Consider the following 14,689-nt stretch of genomic DNA (forward strand, 5'->3'; position numbering starts at 1 on the left):
CGGAAGAGTTCTAATGTCCTTTGTGCCCTAATGAAGTCAAGCATAATCTCAAGAAGATATATGCTCACCATCAACTAACTCATCTCTCCACACTTTTTTTGCTTGCTCGCTTTCCCTCTTCAGGGTCACCCAAAGTATAAGAAAGACAGAGAAGATTCTTAGAACAAATATTTCCATGAAGCTACCAAAGGAAGCAGTCCTTCTTTGCTTCCTTTTTTCTCAAGCAAAATAAGTTCCTAACTGCTGGAAGAGATTGCCCTAGACTCCAAGAGAACATTTAAATTACTGACCTTGAAGATGCATCACTATTCTCTAGTACTGAAGACAAACCTTTTTGTTTTTTTAAGCAGATGACATTAATATCAAATTAAATCAGCAGGGGGCACAATTTCTTCAGAATGTGTTAGGCTTTGTTTTTTGATTCAAAAGAAAACCACCTAAGCTTTCCTTTGTGCATTTTGAATTGGTGTATCAGATAATCAAAATACCAAATTGTCATGCATAAATTAATTTTTTACAAAAAAAGGCAGCATAAACCATCCAAAAAGTGTTGGCTAATTTACTAACAGTACCTTGCTAATTTTATCATTTCTGTGTCAATAATTCTTTGTTTTTTTAATAAACAGTTACGGGGTTGGCGTGTTCCAGATCCCAAATAAAAGCATCACAGTGGAAACTGTTGCATATTTTCATTTGAAATTTCTCCCTGGAAGCTCCCAGACTGATGGTGAACCCCATGTTCTGGACATCTGGAAAATTGATAGGAAGATTGCATCTACTGAATTGGTCAAGGCCATGAGGCAGTTGCTTTCAGGAGCTGTGTTTTACAGCTGTCTTGCACATCTTGAAACAGTTTGTGCACTCATAATACCGCACTACAAGATTATAGTCTCTTTGATTTGCTAAAAAGGAAAGTTATCTTCTGAGTAGAAATCAATGAACTTGTCTCATAGCATTTCTATATGTGTAACATGGGATGACTGTAAGAAAGGGTTAAGTTTAGCTTTCACATAAAGGGAAAATGGTGGCAGAACTGGCTTAAACAGGGTCCATGGTAAAGGGAAGGAGAGAGAGAAAGCCATGATGTAAGCCTAGAATCAGTGCCAGCTCCTTATATGGGAAAAAGAACCAGGGTTACTGGAATGTAAAGGGATACGGGGTGTAATCAAAGGTGGGAACCCTCGGTGGGAAATTTAAACTAGTTAACTCTCTCTGGTAGGCTGTACAATTCAAAATCTCAAAGGTGGGCTAGTTAGCTCTCTCAGGCTGTGACCTCTGGAGTAACTAGCCAATGGGGAAACGGGAGGGACCTGTGTATCAGGGGTAGGATATAACTATCCCCATGTTCTTTTTTTTGGCATGCCTGCCATGTGTCTGGCTGTGTGTCCGTTCTTGCAAGATCGTGAATAAATTCTTTTCTCCACAACCAGGTGAGCGTTTTAAGGTATAATGCTTGTTTCTAACAATGACCAAGTGTTTTGGATTGCTAAAGCTGCTGTAATGCAATATACCAGGAATGGGTTGGCTTTTACAATGGGGATTTATTAACTCAGGATTTACAAATCTTATGCCGTGAAAACATCCAACTCAAGGCATCAACGGGACCCTGAAAACAGACTGCTGGCATCCAGGATGCCTCTGTTCCACGGGAAGGCACATGGCTAGCATCTGCTAGTCCTTTGCTCCTGGGTTTCATTGCTTTCAGCTTCTGCCAGTGGTTTCCTCTCTGAGCTTCTGTGAGTCCTCTCTTGGCTTATCTGGGGCTTTTCTCTGTGAGATTCTCTTAATTTCATCTCTTAGCTTCTCTGGGGCTTCTCTGAGTTCTCTGGCCTTTCTCTGTGTGCCCTTTATCCTCTTATAAAGGACTGCACTAAGGGGATTAAGACTCACCATGAATGAGGTGGGTCATTTCTCAGTTGAAATAACCTAATTAAAAGTCCCAACTACAATAGGTCTGTACCCGCAGGAATGGATTAAAAGAACATGGCTTTTTCTGGGGGTGCTAATAGCTTCAAACTAACACACTGAGTCATTTCCTGCATTTGTACTTAGACTGACTCTGTGCTGTCTTGGATTAACACACTTTATTTCTCTTAGCATTCATTTTATTATCTTCAAAAACAAAAACAGATCATATGTTTCACACAGGAATATTGTGAAGATACAGGAAATTCTATCACTAAAGGGTTACTGAGGGTTCTTTAAAATTATTATTGTTAAATTTGGTATTAAGAAAAATGGCCTACTCCCTGGCAACGCAGGATGTGACTCAAGGGGATGAAACTGGACCCGGCATCATGGGATTGAGAATATCTTCTTGACCAAAAGGGGGACGCAAAATGAGACAAAATAGTTTCAGTGGCTGAGAGATTTCAAATGGAGTTGAGAGGTCACTCTGGTGGACATTCTTATGCACTATATAGATAACACCTCTTAGGTTTTACTGTATTGGAATAGCTACAAGTAAATACCTGAAACTACCAAACTCCAACCCAGTAGTCTGGACTCCTGAAGATGATTATATAATAATGTAGTTTACAAAGGGTGACAGTGTGATTGTGAAAATCTTGTGGATCACACTCCCTTTATCTAGTGTATGGATGGATGAGTAGAAAAATGGGGATAAAATCTAAATGACAAATAGGGTGGGATGAGGGGGATAGTTTGGGTATTCTTTTTTTTACTTTTTTGTTTATTCTTATTCTGATTCTTTCTGATGTAAGGAAAATGTTCAGAAATAGATTGCGGTGATGAATGCATAACTATATGATCGTACTGTGAGCAGTTGATTGTATGCCATGGATGATTGTATGGTATGTGAATATATTTCAATAAAACTGAATAAAAAAAAAAAAAGAACAATGGCCCAAACTTCTCTATTTATGAAACTGGTTGGATTGCATTTTATTTTAATACAAACAATACCATATCACTTGTACACGTCACTCTGTAACCATTGTAACCATTGCAGGGATATCTGTAAGATAAAATCTCAGAAGTAGGATGATTGGGTTAAAAGGTGAAAATATTTGTAGTGTAGCATAGATGTATTGCCACATTGTGCCTTTTGGGATGCTTGAGAATCCCTGTTTTCCCGTGGTCTCACCAACAGATTATATTGGGTAACTTTTGGATTTTTGCCAATATGATAACTGAGGATGGTATCTCAGCATAGATTCAATTTGCTTTTTTTAAAAAAATTATTATGGGTAAAGTTGAGCATCTTTCCTTTGGTCTAAGGACCATTTGTACTTCTTTTCTATGTGAAATTTGTCTGTTCCATGTCCTTGCCAATTTATCTTTTGGCTTGTTGATCTCTTTCACTTCAATGTCTAGGTATTTATATACATATTAGGCCATTTTTATATGAATTACAAATATTTTCCTTGTTTTGCTTTTTTACTTTGCTTATCTCTTTTGGGGGAGGGGGCTATGCATGAATGTTTCCTTTCGTACTTTAATTAATATAAAAGACTTTAATGTGAAAAGGTATTGTTTATTCATGCTTTAATGAATTTTTTTCTTTATTAGAGAAATTGTAGGTTTACAGAACAATCATGCATGAAACACAGGACTCACATATACCACCCTATTATTAACATCTTGCATTGGTGTGGAACATTTATTAAAATTGGTGAAAGCACATTTTAAATGAATTTTATTCAACAAAAATATGCTGAGGACTTACTACTGTGTGCCAGACCTTGTGAAAAGTATTTGTGACATAACTGGTTCTTTGGAAAAGTTCCTAATCTAGTTGATGAGACAGCCATGCAAGTAAATGATTCCAGTGTACCATGGTAAGAGTTAAAACAGAGATATGAAAAGGGTTCATAGAGAAGGTGATTTCTGAGCAGGGTGTTGAGAGATGTGTAGGAGATTGATAGGTGGAAGAGAAGGGAGGGCTGGGTTAAGTCTTCATAGCCTGGCTCTTGAAGGATTAGGTGCAATCTTAGCATTTGAACAATTCTCTCTCCTCTAGACCAGGAAGGTTGACTTTTTCCTTCTGATCAATTTTCAAAAACACAAGCAGGAATCCCAATTATCACTTACTTAACTATGAGGTAATATATTACCATTACCCAAAGGAAACATAGTTGGAATTCCACAAACATATGTAAGCTTGGGATGACTTCAGACTCTTGATGCCCACCTAATGCCATTCTCTCTTCACCTCTAGGATGAAGTGAAGAAAAAGAGTTCAGGGGTGAGTGCATCTGTAGTCCTTGGTTATGATGGCATCAATAGTTTTTACCTTGATCATGACAACTCCAACAATTTCTGCAGAACTTGAAGTTGTCTTCACAATGCCCCCAACTATCTTATCTATTCATTGGTCAGTTCAAATATGAGATCAATCAATGTGCAAGCAAGTAAGCATTGTGGAGTCAGTTGCTGCCTGGCCTTCTAGAGCTGGGAAAATTGGGACTGGCAGCCACCATTTGCAAAACTGGTTCAAGTTGAAGGCACAGTTTGTTGCCTACCCAATCTATCTTCTCCTTCTGTCTTGCAATGGAACTCCCATCTGTTTAGAGAGGTGAAGTGACCAATTCAGGGGGTATTGTGACAAGTTTGGTCTAGTCTGGGCCAATCATGCCAATCTAACTCCTTTCTTTCAGAAACTGGATGTCTGGCTTTCCTTGTTATGACCTTGTTATGGCCAGTAATGCACAAGGGGACGTCTGCTGGGGTAGGGGTGGGGGGCTTCTGAGACAGCTTTCACCTTCCTAGTAAAACAGATAAACAGTTTGTGCCTCCCATCACTGCTTATTCCTGACTTGAATGCAGATGGGAAGTCTGGAAGTACAGCAGCCATTTTGTGACCAAGAAGATTGAAGAATTTTTACAGTGGCCTCAGCCCTGACATCAAGTTGCTGACTCAATACAGCAGTTGCCTATGTCCAGAACTTCTTGGTATCTGGGGAAAATAAATACCCCTTCTTTCTTCAGCTATTATAGATCAGATTTTCCATCACACAGTCTAGCAGTCATTGAGCAGCAGCATGCTGGCAGCTGCTAGGATTGGCTGGTAAGGAGACAACAAGCCCAAATGGATTTAAACAATGTATTACTTTCACAGACAGCATAAACAAGATCATTGTGATATCAGCTACGTGCACTCCTTGTTCCATAGGACGACGCCAAACCAAAGGGTTCCGATGATGGGCAATAGGAGCAATGGGGCACTTTGTTGTGGAGGAACCAACTCTAGACTCCAGACATGCAGTTTTATGATCTGCAACTTGTCCCAAAGGAGGGGGCAAGGTGGAAAGTCTCATGCTTCCTCGGAAAAAGGAAAATGGTTGAGAAACTTCCTTGTAGCAACCTCCTGCAAAGTGGGGAGGTGGATGGAAACAGCCTTTGGTGAGCTCCTTACATAATTCCTCTCTTGCCAAGTTCCTTAGAGGATGACAGGATGTTCTGCCAAGTCTTGGGCCAGACTGTGGCTTGGCGTTGCCCACATGGCCTATGTGGAGAATTGCAAAGTCTTTTACCTATAAATGGCAGGTGAAAGCAACTTCAAATTGAGAAAATTTTTTTCCTAAGGTGACAAGGGGGGACAGAACTTAATCTTTTTGATGGACAAAAGTTTTCCAGATGATTAACATATTATTTTTTATCCTTTGCTGAAATATTTCCCTGTATTTCATAAGACTGATCACCAGGTCACCTCTGCTTTCAAAGGCTGTGTAGAAGTACATTCTCAGGGATTGCAATGACACATGCCAGCATCTTCCATATTTGTGTGGCATGTGTGCTACGTTTTAGCAACAGCATTCACAGACTCCCAGCATGCCCACCATGTCACTGTGCTGTCTGCAGCTGACCTCCTCTACTGCTGCATGTAATTATACATTCAGATTCATCCCCAGCCACACAAACTGGCCTGTCTTCCTCTTATCTCATAAATATATATTGCAGATTTTTAAATATGAAATTTCCATCTTAGTGTTCCAGTTTGCTAAAGCTGCCGTTATGCAAAATACCAGAAATGGATTGGCTTTTATAAAGGAGATTTATTAGGTTACAAATAATCTTAAGTTCTAAGGCCATAAAAGTGTCTAAACTAAGGCATCAACAAGAAGATACCTCCACTGAAGGAAGGCCAATGGCTTCCGGTACACCTCTGTCAGCTGAGAAGGCATGTGGCCAGTGCCTGCTGGTCCTTTGCTCCCAGGTTTCATTTCAAAATGGCTTTCTCCAAAATGTCTCTGGGCTTCTGTCTCTCTTAGCTTCTCTCTCTCAACTCCTGTGCATCTTTTTTTTTTTAATTCATTTTTATTGAGATATATTCACATACCATGCAGTCATACAACGTGTACATTCAGTTGTTCACAGCCATTATATAGTTGTGCGTTCATCACCAAAATTAATTTTTGAACATTTTCATTACCACACATACACAAATAATGAGAATAAAAATTAAAGTGAAAAAGAACTTTTTTTTTTTTTGCCCCCATTTTTCTATTCATCCATCCATACACTGGACAAAGTGGTCCATATGGCTTTCCCAATCACATTGTCATCTGCCATAAGCTCAATTTTTATACAATCACCTTCAAGATTCATGGGTTTCCTGTGCATCTTTGCTTGTTCTCCCAGGGCGTTTCTCTCTAAGCATCTGAGGGTCCTTTATTGGCTTCTCTGGGGCAAACTCTGGGCTTTGTGTCTTAGCTTAGCATCTCCAAATGTCTTTTTGTCTGCATCTCCAAGTGTCTCCAATCTTCAGCATCTATGTTGGCTCTTGGGCTCTCTTAAGTACTCCAGTGAACTAATCAAGACCCACCCTGAATGGGCGGGGTCCACACCTCCATGGAAACAACATAATCAAAGGTCTTACCCACAGTTGGGTGAGTCACATCTCTGTGGAAACAACCAATCAAAAGTTTCCACCCAAGAAGACTAGACTAAAAGACAATGGCTCCTCTGGGGTCCATCATAGTTTCAATCTGGCACATTCCACCCCCCAGATGCCAGAAAGTCATGTTCTTCCTAAACACAAAAATACATTCATTCCATCACAATATGAATAACTACAAAGTCTCATAAAAATCAGTTACAGGCATGATTTGTCCTAGGGCAAAATTCTCCTCTGGCTGTGGAACTTAGAACAAGTTATCTGCTTCCAATATACAAAGAAGGGGCTATAATATGATAAAATTTCTCATTGCCATAGGGAGAAATTGAAAGGAAAACAAGGCTCACAGGGCCAAAACAATTCCTAAATCCTACAGGGCAAACTTCATTCGATTTCAATGTTTGAGGGTGATTTATTGAATGACATCTTATCCTCTGGGCTTGAGAATGCAGGAGTCCAACCCTTTCCAAAGACTTATGCTGTGGCCTTTTTCTCTCCAAATGCTGGGGTGAGTGCTCTAACATATCCACACATCGGGGAGACCACCTTCTTCTCGGTCCCACCCTCCTCAAGCATCTGGGTGGCACCCAGATTGTCTTCCATCTCAGGGCACATGCTCAACCCCTTCAGAAAAATGGGTTGGTGGCCAATCTCTCCTCAATCTCTGGGGAATGTGCTCCGCCCTCTCTGAGGCTTGGGGTGTTAGCACTCTTCCTGAGCATCAAGTCAGAAAACCTGCCCTCTGTTTCTAGGGCAAACTCACCCTTTCCACATGCATCGGTAGTCTGTTTTCCTGGCCCAAAATTTCTTGGCTCCATAGCTTCCATTGTTCTGCTTTTTAAGTCATCTTTCCTTCAATTTGTCCCTTTTCTGTCCCTTTTAGTCCAGACTAGCAGTGGTTCCATTTATACAGATCTCACAAAAAAATTGTTAGCTTGGCATGCAACATACAGGGGTCAAAACCATTAGACAATAGGACTTACCACAAATCTTCATGGATAACTCCATTTCCAATCCTGGCTTGTACTGAAATGGCTGGCTGTTTCCAGTTTTTGTTAAATCTCCATGTGGAGTGCTAGCCTCTGGGGTCTTACTTTCTGAAAGCCCAGAATTTTCCAGACCATCAATCTCTGGTTTCTTTGTACCCAAGAGTTCAGTTCCCAGCTTATCTCTTTCCACTCACATTTTGCCATAAGCTGCAAAGAGAAGCCAGGCTGCATTTTTGACATTTAGTTTGGAATCTCTTTAGCTAAGTATCCCAACTTGTCATTTTCAAATTCTGCCTTCCATCTGACACCAGGACTCAATTTTGCCAAATTCTCTGCCACTTTAAAACAAGGATCACCTTTCTTCCAGTTGGCAATGACACATTCATCATTTCTGTCTAAGGCCTCATCAGAAGCATCTTTAGAGTTCATGTTTCTATCAACAGTCTCTTCAAAGCAATCTAAGCCTTTTCTGTCAAGCTCCTCACAAATCTTCCAGAATCTTCCCCTTATCAATTAAAAAGTCATTCCAGTAGGTTTGGCATTTGCACACTCAGCAGCACCCCACTTCTATGGTACCAAAATCTTTATTTCCCAGGTTTCTGCAGAGAAACAGAATTGACAGTGTGTGTGCGTGTTTGTGTGTTTACATATTTACATTTACATTTATATTTGTTTGTATGAATGTTTATGCAATTATGAGATATTTTATAGGAATTGGCTCACATGACTGTTGGGTTAACAAGTCTGAATTCCACAGTGAAGACAAGTTGGTAACTGCGATGAAGGTTTCAATGAATTCCCTAGAAGGATCTGGCTGGGTGAAGTAGAGATAGAAATTCTTCTTTCTGATTGTTGAAATCCTAAGGTCTCCCTTAAGGCCTTCTACTATTGAATGAAACCTTTATCATAGCTGAAGGCAGTTTCCTTTGTTGATTGTACATATAACAAACCATAGATGCAAGCAACTGACCAAGATTTACATCCACAACGTACAATCACAGTAATAAACAGGACAGTGCTTGCTAGACTGAAGAAGTGAGCACCATAACCTAGCCAAATTGATAATGAAGTTCACTATCACACCTTTCATGTTATTGAAGAAAACAGCTTTACCAGAGGATTTGCATAACATGACTTTCCATGTTTTCAGTTTATAGCAGTTTTTTCACTGCCATCTATCTGGCCCCTAAGCCAAAGTCACATAGTTCAAGGATTTAACTGTGGCAGAGATCCACAATTAGGACAACATCAAACTGTCACAGTGACAAACAAGCTCTAAATAAAAAATGGCTCAAATAAAATAGATGCTTCTTTTTCACTCATGTAAAGCCCAAAGTGAGTGTTTCTGGTGAGTAGGTGGTTTTCCTTCAAGAAATGATTTTTCCAGGTGCTTTTGACCTTAGTAATTTGCAATCTTTAATCTGTACCCTCCAAGATAGTTTTACCTGCATTGAGCCAGTGGAATTTCAAAAGAACTTGATGGTCATGTGTATGGAGTTTTATGGGCCAGGATTGGAAGTGGTGCACATGCTTCTGCTTATGTTTCATAAGTCACAACTCTGTTGCAGGGAAACTAAGTGGGAGGAGGCCTGGGAAATAAAGGTTATCTATATTCCTTTGTCCAGAAACAAGGACCAGGTTTAGTGAAAAGCCAATCAATCTTTATAATTCTTCATGACATTGAAAAATGTACTTGATCTCTTTTGCCTTGGTTTCCTAATCTGGTGATAGTTACATCTTTGATGGATTGTTTTGTGAGTTGTAAATGTTCTACCATGTGTAAAGTGCTCAGGATCATGTGTTGCATGAGGAGAGGTATAATTGCTGTTCAGTATTGCAGTATATTGCCTCAATATTATCTTTTCTTCAACCACTCCATGGGGTAGGCAGGTAGAAAAAGACTTAGTCATGGACTCATAATGTATCTTGTCCATGGTCAAAAGGCTAGTTGTAGAATCTCCTTAATACTTTAGTGTTGTTTTTATTGCCTTTGCCTTTATATACCTAAAAGAAAAGCCCAAATAACTGCAAGATTCACTCTCACATTACATTGCTTATTCACGTGTAACCTCCAAACCACATCAGGTAGAAATTGTTTTTTATGATTCAATGCATTCATGTTATATCACTTTAAATCCCCTGAATGTCCCGAACTAAGATTTATGACATCTGTACATGACTTAGCCTAGCTTTCTGGGTTTAGTATTGTGGAATAGATAGATGGCCTCACACTCTAAACCCCTCATTTTACTGGTGAAGTTAAAGTAATTTACCCAAGCAGGCCCCTGTGGTCCCCCAGGGACCTCTGGTCTGCCCCTCCATCCCCACCCCACTCTCTGACCTGGATGCAAAGTGCCATGTGAGCACGGGTGCAGCTTCTCCAGTCCACACCTCTGAGCTCTTACATGACACTTCCCGTTACCCCCAAAAAACATTTTTCACTTTTTCTTTAGACATGCCTCCATTTCGGGCTTCTGACAAGCCCACATTCATAAGGTGTTTGAACTTTTCCAGCTTCCACAGTTTCTTCAGACACATCTCCATTCTGGGCTTCTGGTAGGCTCACATCTGAGGCTCCTTCGAAAGAACATGTCTCTATCTGAGTTAAAGGTCCTGTAGCATTAGGCTTCACTGCTGTTATTTCAGGTTCTGGAATCTGGATCTTGCGCAGGAGTTTCATAGGTAGGTGAGACATGGTGTTGGCAGAAGGCCTTCACCGCAGCACAGCAGTGGGGTTCCTCCACCATAGGGGCTGACGTTACTTTCTTCCCTCTCTAGTGTTTTTTAATTCTCTATTTTATTTATCTCTGTTCTCCAGCAAGGGCACCATGAGCTTCTCCTACCATTTAAAAAAACTGTGTTTTCTTGATTTGGCCCTTACCCAGTTACTGCAACCCTCTAACAGTTTTCCAGAGTTTTGTGGAGGCTGACTCTGCCAGTTTTTGCTAAATTGTTTAAAGATTCTGTGATGGAATAGCATGTGAGAACATCTTACACCACCACCTTGGTTGGCCAGAAATCTGATTCCTTGCCTCTTAGGGAGGGGCATGGCCAAAGAAGGGCCAGAGCAGGACCTGTTTGTTTGGCTGTAAGGAAAATTCACATGGCTGCTTAGAGGAAGGCCCAGACCCTTTATCTCAGGCTAGTGCTCTTCCTTCTAAATCACCTCGACTATTCTGTTTTGTCAGATGTCCTGCTAAGTCCAGAACTGAGTAGCCACTGCTTTCATGTGCTTGCTATTAAATCATTTTGCTTAAGTTGACTAAAATACTTGACAATAATCACCCATGTCTTCTCCTCCAGGGGTCCACAATATCTAGGGTAGGGGGAGAAATGGAACCCTTTCACCTTTACTTTCCCCCACAGCCTTCCAGGCTGTTTCACTTTAGTTAGGACCCCAGGTATGGCCAGTTAGGCAAACTATTTGAGAGTTTTGCAGAAATACACTTTACAGCAGACTACTGTTAAGAGGAGGAACAGAGGATGGGAGAGATGGCTTCAATTCCCCAAACTGCAATGGTCTTGCTTTCTTATGCAGTGGAAAAAACCCATAGCAGCTATTGTCATACAGGATTTTTGTAGCTCTGTCATTGTTGAGTCAAAGTATGTGACAGCATGATCTGGATTTATCTAGGAAGTAGATTATTGCCTAGCAGTATCCAGAAAGGAAAACAGAAGAGGGTGGCAGTGCAAGGGTGATTCTTTCTCTATATTAGAATACACAAAGGAAACTGCTACTCTTTAAACTTAATAACCTTTTATAATCATTGCCATCAGAAGGGGATGCATGAAAATGTTCCTAAGGTCTGATTTTCAAATCATCCCACTCAGTATGTTATTCCCTGTGAACTTGAGAATTTGCTGGAAAGAGTTGGTTAACTTTCTGAAGTTTCCAAAGAGAGAAAAGACTCAGGAGCAAAAGGTGGGGTGAGGTGGTGAGGAAGCAAGAGACAGAAAGCTGGCGAATTCAGTGACAATACACACCAAGTGGTAAGAATCCTCCCAAAATATGACTTCAGCTCTCTTTCCAGAACGCTGTCAGAGGACTCCTCCTCTGAAGAAACAGATTGGGACAAAAGAACAGATCTACAGATCCCAATTTTGAGGATCACTCAGGAAAATGGCTGCATCTGCCAATAACCACAGAACAATGTTAACCAGGAAACGGGCCAGCCCTGCACACAGAGCTCCCACCCAGCTCTCCAGGGCCTCATTCTTATATTGGTGAGTAAGGACAGCTGGGGAATGGGCAGAAGAGAATAAACACAGAAGAAAACAATAATCCCCAAAATAATTAAATCTTCAGAGAGAGACAAGAGCATACCTTATATCCATGAATTAAGACTGGAGGCTGTTGGAAATTAAAATTTGAAAGCGGAAATTTAAATACTCAATAACATTGCTAGGAAGTAATTGTAAGTAAGTAGTCCTGGAAGTAAAACAAAACACCCCAAAGTGATAGAAAGTAGGAAAACAGAAAAAGAACAATAAGAAAATTGGAGGATGAAACCAGGAGGTAGATTTAAATAATAAGAATTTCAGAAGGAGAGGACAGAGAAAATGGAAAGGAGGAAGGTACTAAGGAAGTATTATGAGGAAAAAAAGATTCAAAATCGAAGGATGTGAGATTCCAGATGAAAATGCAAATGTAGCCCAGAGAATGAGGAAAGACCAACACCAAGGGGTTAACAGAGACATTTCAGAGCCCAGGCTAGAAACCTGGCTGGATTTGTGGCCTCAGAAACTGTGCTCTGGCCTCTGGTTGGTTACCCAGTTTCCTCCTGGGACTGGACTCTGTTCTAAAATGCAGTCCTCGTGTCTGGGGCTGGATGACATGTTAATTCTTGGCCAGTCCCCTCACCCTTGGAGGTGAACCCTGTCTCAAAACTCAGTTGCTGACTAAGATCCTGCTTCAATTCAAATGGCTTCTCCCTGCCCCTCCATTTCACTAGAACAGGACACCCATCTGAGCACAGCATCACCCCTGTCTGCAGAGTCTGTCTGTGGCTCCTGTTTACCAGAGAAGACCTTTGGATAAAGCAGCCAGCTTGGCTTGAAGACTTCTGTTCCAAGATTCGGAAGGTGGGCCACCCCTTCCAAGGCACACACGATGGTTGAGTTAGTTCCTGATTGTTGGAAACTTGCCTATTCCACTTAGCCTTGTTCCCCACTGGCCCACACACCTCCTGGCCAAGCCTAGAAGGCTCATTTAAACAGCATCCCATTATTTTATACTTAATATATATGCTGAGTATTTGTTTTTGGAAAGTATATTTCGGTTAGGAGGAAATAAAGGCTTTAAACTTCAGCATCTCAATAAACTAATATTTGTCTTCACAACATTAGATTCCCAGAGAATTTGTTGGCATAAAACATTTCTGTGTCTTTAATCAAACATGTAAGTCAAATTACCCAAAGAAGGTCATTCGAATAAGAAGGGCGAGAACAATAAAGTGAAACTAGGGACAGCTGCACAGAGGAAGCCTGTGGTTCCACTGACCCTACCTTCAGCAAGTATGTATTGAGAGCCTACTATGTGCCAAGCACCATTCTTAGCACTTAGGATACAACAGAGTGCAAAGCCCTCCCTCGTGGAGTTTATATTCTAACAGGGGAGACCATTAACAAGCAGATATTTTACTCACCTGCTTCATTTTACAAACACAAGTATGACTATGTGCCAAGCCCTCCTCCAAGGGCTTTGTAAATATTAACTCCATTGATACTCACAGCGGTTCTGTGAGGACTATTAATATCCCTGTTTTTCAAAAGAGGAAATGGAGGCACAGAAAAGTTCAGTGCCTTGCCTGAGGTCCCACAGCTGACAAGTCACAGCTTATATGCCTTCCCACTCTGCCAGCCTGCCCTCCTCAGGCAGGAAGGGACCCTGCAAAGGGCAGCAAAGCAGAGTGAGCTGCTAGAGGGTGACCTGGGGCGTGATGTGTGGCTTTTGATGAGAAAGTCAGGGAGGGCCTTTCTGAGACAGTGACATGTCTATGTGGGCTCTCTACCTGCAGAGATCTCAAAGGACTCTGCAAAATAATGGGGATGGGGGGATCTGGGGCAGGTGTTTCCTTTATCCTTCCCATCTTCATGATTGATTTTTAAAGAAAAAGAAAGTGTCTTGTTTAACAAACTCCTAAAGTCATTGCAAGACCACAGTTCCAGGAGCAGTGTCCACACCCATCCTGCTAGACAGAATTGCTATGGCTTCTCAGAAGTTTTTATTTTCTCTCATGATTAAAAATTAGGTTCTGTGGCTGACACAATTTTCACTTGTTTCAAATATGTGAGTCATTCCTCTGCTTTTTTTTCCCCTCCTTAAGTTGTTAATTGCTCATCACTGTGTGACTGTTTCTATGCTCATTTTATCCTCCCTATTCGGAGTTTATATAGTTGCTATTAAACATCACACCCGCAGGACACCAGGAAAACATCACAGACATAATCTACCCAAATGGATAAAGTAAAGTGTCCATTTTCCCTTTACTGGGGCCTCTGCATTGTAGCTTATTGGGTTCTAAGGTGCTTACTTGGATCTAAATTTTATTTCTATCACTTGATAATGAAATTGCAGAACTAAAGCCCCCAGCCTTTCTCCAGTCCTAGTGTGCTCTCTGAAATTAGAAGAATCTTAAAATGCACTGTAAGGGCAAGTATGGTGACAGGCTTTCCTGGAAATGGCAGAAGCACAGCTATAGAAGCCAGTGTCCCGATGTCAACTGGTGTCTTCACTGTTAAATGCCATAAATTTTCATTAGGTGGTCAATAGAAATGACATGATTGCTCAAAATCTCAGCCTGGATATTTAAATTTCTTCTCTTTGACCTTAATGAGGCCA

This window comes from Choloepus didactylus, chromosome 7 (genome assembly GCF_015220235.1).
Source record: "Choloepus didactylus isolate mChoDid1 chromosome 7, mChoDid1.pri, whole genome shotgun sequence".
Classification (NCBI taxonomy): domain Eukaryota; kingdom Metazoa; phylum Chordata; class Mammalia; order Pilosa; family Megalonychidae; genus Choloepus; species Choloepus didactylus.